General features: G+C 36.0%; 1 pseudogene; it reads left to right on the top strand.

Moving 5' to 3' along the window:
- Positions 1-1,792: 1,792 nt before the first annotated feature.
- LOC108312063 lies at positions 1,793-3,429 on the top strand (annotated as a pseudogene).
- Positions 3,430-7,658: the final 4,229 nt, after the last annotated feature.

The following is a 7,658-nucleotide window of genomic DNA, read 5'->3' as shown; positions in this document are numbered from 1 at the left end:
TTTTTGTATGGAATTGAAGTTATCAGTGTAAAGTAGATTTTTTTTAACAACAACATGTTTTAGGTAAGTTTTATGGCAATCACAGTGGAAGTACATATAGGAGATACTCAAAAGAAAATGAGAAAGAAATCAAAACGTGCCACTACCAAAAGCAAAACACAGAGACAGTGAGAACGAAAGAGGTCAAAAAAGCTACAAGATAGCTAGAAAGCAATTTAAGAAATAGCAATAGTAAGACCTTTCCTATCAATAATTACTTTAAAGGTAAATATATTTAACTCTCAATTAAAAGACTTGTACAGTGGCTAAATGGATTTAAAGAAAACAAGACTCAACTACATTCTGTATAAAAGATACTCACTTTGGATTTAAAGACCCACACAGGCTGAAAGTGAGAGGCTGGAAAAAATAATCTACACAAATGGTAGCCAAAAAAGACAGCAAGAGTGGCCAAATTTATAACAGACAGAATAGATTTTAAGTCAAGAACTGTCCAAAAAGACAAAGAAGGAAAAGGACATTATATAATGATAAAAGGGTCAATCTACCAGAAATATGTAAGAATTATAAATATATATGTAACCATAATCAGAGCACTCAAATATTGGAAGCAATCATTGAAAGAATTGAACAGACAAACAACACACAATAATAATAGAGAATTTCAATATACCACTCTCAATAATTGGTAGAACATCAAGACAGAAGACCAATAAGGAAATAAATAAATAAGATTTGAACCAGACTATAGATGAAATGGAACTAACAGATATTTGCAGAACAATGGCAGCAGAATACATATTTTTGTCAAGCATGCATGAAACGTTCTCCAGAATAGATCACATGTTAAGTCACAAAATGAGTCAACAAATTTAAGATTGAAGCTGTGCCAATTATATTTTCCAACAACAATGGAATGAAACAGAAAGCTAAGGAAAATGGAAAAGTTCTTAGATATGTAGATATTAAACAACACACTCTTGAATAACAAATGAATCAAAGAAGAAATTAGATATTAAAGTTTAGAAAAATATTTTGAGACAAATGAAAATGAAAATAGAACATAACAAAATGTATAGGATGCACCATGACCAAGTCAGATTTATCCCTAGGATACATGGATGGCCAACATACAAAAATAATCAGTATGAGACACCACATTAACAGAATAGACAACAAAAATCACTTGATTATCTTAATATATGCAGAAAAAAATCTGAAAATTTTAACATCCTTTCGTGATAAAAACTCAATCAACTAAGAAGAAAATTACCTCAACATAATACAGTTCACAGCTAATGTCATACTATACAGTGAAAAACTGAAAGCTTTTCCTCTAAGATCAGAAGCCAGCTAAGAATGCCCTCTCTCACCACTTTTATTCAACATACTACTGGAAGTTTTAGCCCAGAAAAATTAGGCAAGAAATATAATTAAAAGGCATTCAAATCAGAAAGAAAGAAACAAAATTTTCACTCTTTGCAGATAATATATAGAAAACATTGACAATTACACACACAGAGGTGCATATACACATACACAAGCCATTAGAACTAATAAACCAATTACGCAAAGTTGTGGGATACAAAATCAACACACAAAAATCAGTTGAGTATATGTAAACTACCAATGAACAATTGGAAACAAAAATGAAGAAGACAATAAATTTACAACTGAATCAAAAAGAACAACATTCTTAGTAATAATCTTAACTGAGAAGTATTATAAAATATGTAGAAACTGAAATCCATAAAACATTGCTAAAAGAAAATAAAACACAAATGGGGGCATGATGTCATGAGCCAACCAGCCCACTGTGCAGATCGCAGAGCTCACCGACGAGAATGTCAAGTTCATCATCCAGAACACCAACCTGGCAGTGGCCATTTCGATTCAGAGTGTCTTCTTCGTTGAGGTGCCCATAGTAGCCATTGACTGGGTTCACATTGATGCCAATTCCTCAGTTCTTCATGATGAGTTCATGGCTCACAAACTTGGATGAATTCCCCTCATTAGTGATGACACTGTGGACAAGCTGCTGTCCTCCTGGGACTGCACATGTGTAGAGTTCTGCCCAGTGCTTGGTGGAGTACACCCTCAAAGTGCAGTGCAATGAAGACCAGATTCAACATGTCACATCTTGAGACCTCATCTCCAACAGCACCCAGGTCATTCTGGTGACATCCGAGAACCAAGATAATGAACCTAATGACTATATGGAGCAGGATGACATTTTCATCATCAAGTTGAGAAAGAGCCAGGAGCTGAGACTTTCAGCCTATGCCAAAAAGTGCTTTGGCAAGGAGCATGCCAAGTTGAACCCTACAGCAGGGGTGGCTTTTGAATACAATCCAGACAATACCCTGAGGCACTCAGTGTACCCCAAACCCAAGGAATGACCAAAGAGTGAGCACTTGGAGCTTCATGAGGATGAGTCGCAGGATTTTTGCCCTGTGACCCCAAGGGCAAGCCGGGAAGGTTTTACTGCAACGCAAAGTCCTATGGCTCTCTGTGTCCTGAAACCATTGTCCTCCCAGCTCTTTCTGGACTGAAGAAGCAGCTGAGTGATTTACAAACTCAGTTAAGCCATGAGATCCAGAGTGACATGCTAACTATAAACTAGCTGCAGCTTGCCTGCTTCAGCAAAAAATGGAAATTCAAGCCAGCAGCTGGATTTGGGCTTCTCTCTCGAGATTTTTCTAGTTTCTGGGAATGTAGTCTACTGTTGCTTGAGCTTCTTGGCAGGTCATCAGTACCAACTAGAAGCAGGTCATAGATTACCAGGGATGCCAGTGATGTTTAAGCAGGACAGTTTTTTACTGGACCTAATTGCCAGCAGTGCTCCCCACATCCCAAAACATCCCTTTCAGCCCGTTTTCTAATGCACCTGTAGGGAAACCAACCAGTCTTCTCTCCTGGTTGGTTTTTTAAATGCTTTCTGTCCAAAAGGAGTAATTTCAGTTGTACCTTAGATTGCTGATACTAGGATTGAATGCCACAGCCTTCCTTCAAGGGGCCTATAAACCCTTCCAGTCTTTCCCCCGGAGCTGGCCTACTACCACTTCAAATTCCCAGGTGTCTTTAATTTGAAAAGTAACCTTCTGGGAATAGCATCAGATCCTGACTGTCCCCTCACTCCTGTATAAACACAATGTTTCACGAACCCCTTCACAGGTACCTGATTATTTAGTTTCTTGTTGCTGGTGGTGCTGGTGGCAGCGGCCAGCAAGAGCAAAGTTCCCTCCCACATACACAGAAGTATTTCATTTATCCTAAATGAAGGTTCTGGCCCTGACCTCTTAACATTGTCTCCAGATAGGGACATACCACCACAGTTAATTCGGCAGCCTGAAGAAGACACAGAAAAAAAGAGATATTTATTGATTAACAGAAGTTGTCTTTTTAAAAGTGTTTATTTTTGGCAATAAAGAGCACAACATAATCTTAAAAAAAAATAAAAAATAAAGAAAAGAAGACACAAATAAATGGAAAGACTTTCCATGTTCATGACTTGGAGGAAAACATTGTTCAAATGGCCATATCATCCAAAGTGTTTTACACATTGACTACAATCCCTATTAAAATCCCAGTGATATTTTTTTGCAGAAATTGACAGAACAATTCTAAAAAATTACACAGAAGTACAAAGGACCCCAAGGTAGACTAAACAATCTTGAGAAAAAGAGCAAAACTGGAGGCCTCACACTTTTTTTACTTCAAAACATGTTATAAAGCTATAATCATCAAAAGACCATGGTACTGGGATAAAGATGGACATATAGGCTAATGGAACAATACTGAGAGCCCAGAAATAAATCCACACATACACAGTCAAATGATCTTTGACAGGATGCCAAGACTACACAATGGAAAAAGGAGAGTCTCAAACAATTGGTGCTGGGAAAACCAGATATTCACATACAAAAAAATAAAATTGCACCCTTATTTTATATCATACACAAAAATCAGCTTAAAATAGATTAAAGACTTAAACATAGACATGAATTTATGAAACTCCAAGAAGGCAACATAGGGTAAAATCTTCATAACATTGGTCTTGGCAATGAATTCTTGGATATGACACCAAAAGTACAAGCAACAAAAGCAAAAATAGAAAAATGGGCCTAAATCAAACGAAAAAGCCAGAAACTAAAACTCTTCTGCATAGTAAAGGAAATTATCAACCAAGTAAAAAGGCAACCTACAGAATAAGAGAAAATATTTATACACCATATATCTGACAGGGAGTTAATATTAAAATGTACAAGAAACTCAATAGCAAAAAATAAAAAGCATCTTCAAAAAAGAGATACAAATGGCCAACAGGCATATGAAAAGACATTCATCACTAATCATTAGAGAAATGCAAATCAAAACCACACTGAGGTATTGCCTCACACCCATTATGATGGTCATTACAAAAAATTAAAAATAAATAAATAAAAAATGTTGGCAAGGATGCAAAGAAAATTGAATTTCATGCACTATTGGTGAGAATATAAAATGGTGTTGCCACTATCAAAAAAAATAGCATACGTGTTCATAGAAAAATTAAAATTAAAAAGTACCATTTGATCCAGCAATCCCACTTCCGGGCATTTATCCAAAAGAGCTGAAACAGGACATGGAAGGTATTCACACTTCCACGTTCACTGCAGCGTTATTCACAATAGATAAGAATAAGGAACAACCTAAAAGTGTATCAGCAATATGTATGGATAAAGAAAATGTAGTATATGTTTATATAATAGAATATTATTCAGCCAACAAAAAGAAGAAAATTCCACTACATAGATATTCCTTGAGGACAGTATGCTAAGTGAAATAAACCAGTACCAGAAGGACAAATGCTACACGATTCCACTTACATGAAGTATCTAAAATAATCAAACTCATGGAAATATATAGTAAAATTATGATTTCTGGATGCTTGGAGAGAGATAAATGGGGAAATTGCTGTTCGGTGGGCGTAGTTTTAGTCAGACGAGGAAAAAATTTCACAGATCAGCTCACATTATGCTTATAGTTAACAATGCTGTACCATACACCCAAAAATAAGGGAAAAGTTGTGCTTTTTACCATAATAAAAAAAATGTAACATTCACAGAAAAAATTTTTTTTTACTTTATTTGTATATATGATAGAACCTTTTGATCTACATCTCAAAGGCAAAAAGTAATCATTCCAAAATTAAATTATCTTGGTTAATATGGCTGTTTACAATAGGGAATATTGAATATCACACTCCAACTGAAAAATAAAGACATTCTTATCTCAACAGCCCGGCCTCTAATACGAATATAAAATTACAAATGAAAACCTTTAACTCCCACATGAAGCATGAAATTCCAGAGCCAATCTACACTGAGGGTGAGGAGAAGTGTATGCTTAAAGGTAAGATTCATATTTTATCTCCCTGGAGGAACAGTGTCTTTCCTCAAAGAGAGAGCCATTACAGTGTAAACCATAACACAGTGATAATCAAAGGGACATCCACAGATAATGATGTTCATTGCATTGCCTTTAATTGCTTTAGCCTAAAGTACAGCAGCCCAAAAGTAGATCATTGTACTTAAATCGCCAAATATGTATACTTCATATTTTAAAATATAGCCACTGGCTCACTGAATATTAATCCTACTGTCCACTTCTCTCACACTGCCTTCTACCCAGTATAAAACTTTTCATCTTGACAAAATTAGAAGAATTTTCCTACCAAGTAAAATTATGACTTGCTCACATCCCTAATTTTTCCACATGACCATGGCAAATCAGATATTGTCAAATTACTGGAGGACTCCAATTCACCATAGACTTTTCATAAAATGGTTAAGGGTAGGAGCCTATGGTTCGTGGAGGAAATTTGGGAATAACTCATGCTTCAGCTAGTTTAAAATAGTTCATTCATTTATCTCCACAAAGACAGGAAAATCATGCCATCCTCATCTTCACTGTGTCAATGGTCTGTAAGTGTGCAGTAAAAATTTGTCAAATGAAGGAATGTCCAAAGTTGTCGGGATTCAGCCTGTAAAAGAGTAATTAAGCTTTTGCTTTTGCTTAATATATATGCCTTGACAGTATATTAAAATGCTTAATCGAACAGTTTTTTTATTGTCACAGAAGTCCTCATGATATTCAACATTATGAAATCTACATATTCAAAGCCACCTCTAGTCTATAAAATTAAAGTATTTACATATAATTTATTCACTTATATTTTCTTCATAAAAGGCATTATTTAAGATTTGGCAACTAAATCAGAGAATTCGGGACAATTGCTCTTTTTCATTTTATCCACATGATGAAGTTCATAACTACACAATGTTATAGTTACCAATATGAGATTAAGGCGTATCTTAAAAGTTCAGAGCAAAGGAGTAACAAATGTCTGAGGTTGTGCAATATACCACATAGGTTATTGACTTTGCTCTGGATGATGTGCAAACAAATTTATATTTGAGTCTTAAACTTAACCCTTAACATTATAACTGATTGAATGCATCCAGTGGTTTATTTTCTGTAAATCTGTAAATAACCTCAAACGAATGCATCGGTTTTCACAACGCATGCATTGTTAGTATTAACTAATATTTTTATTTCAAGTAAATAACCATATTATTCATGCCAGTAGCTGTTACAAACCTTTAGCATTCCTCTTAAATCACTTAGCTGGACTCGCCCACTCATTTTTAACAGATGGCCAAGCCTCCTACCTCACAGAGAAAATAGCATCCATCAGTCACAAACCGCACCTCTTGCATTACCTCCATGTTCCCCAGCTTTCCCTCCTTCCCTCTGTCCCAGAGGATGTCTTGCCTCTCTTCCAAAGATAACACTTTAATCTGTACTCCTGATTCCATCTTCTTCCTTTCTTCCTCTCTTTGTTTACTGAGTGCCTTCTGATGCCAGAATATTCTAAACCTGGGGACACAGTGTCAAACAAGACAGACAAAGCCCCTCTCCTTGTGAACTTTCCCTTCTATTACGTGTCCTCCAAGACCTTTCCAACATTCATCACCTCTTTTTGAATCTTCACTGTATCCTCTGTCATGCCTGTTCTCTTTTAGCTTACAAACCTGTTTAACTTGTCCTCATCCTTAAGATGCATCTGCTTATTTAGCTGACCTTGAAGGCATGTATTTCCTTCCCTCGCTGCTGCACTTCTAGAATCAGCTGCAGTTTCTGTTTCTACTTTCACTTCCCTTTTTCACTCCTCAGTGCACAGCTATCTATTTTTCTTTTGTTCTCTGTACTCCAGTGAAACATTTATCCTCAGCCTGTGACATAGTCTTCCTTCCCTTGAATTCTCATGAATGCTAGGACAGAATATGGTTTATTCTCTTGGCCACACTTTTGGCTACTGCTTCATTCTCTACCTGCAGCCTTACTGTTTGACTCCCCAAGATTCCTTCTTTGGCCTTCTTTTCTCATTCTGCCCATTCTTCCTGAATCATCCTACTCACACCCATGGTTTCAATTACTACCTATGTGCTAACAACTCCAAAATTCTGTTTTCAGATCTTTCTGAATTCCTTATCTATAGTTTCAAGTACTCAAAAGGCATTCTCATTTAAATAGACATATCATGTGCTAAAGATATGGTATGTATTGCCACAGAGAAACATCGAGAAAATATTACTAGCTGTGGTTGTAGGAAA

This window comes from Cebus imitator, unplaced genomic scaffold (assembly GCF_001604975.1).
Source record: "Cebus imitator isolate Cc_AM_T3 unplaced genomic scaffold, Cebus_imitator-1.0 Scaffold7, whole genome shotgun sequence".
Classification (NCBI taxonomy): Eukaryota; Metazoa; Chordata; class Mammalia; order Primates; family Cebidae; genus Cebus; species Cebus imitator.
Note: the sequence above shows the minus strand (reverse complement) of the source record. Positions and strands in the feature narration are given on the sequence as shown.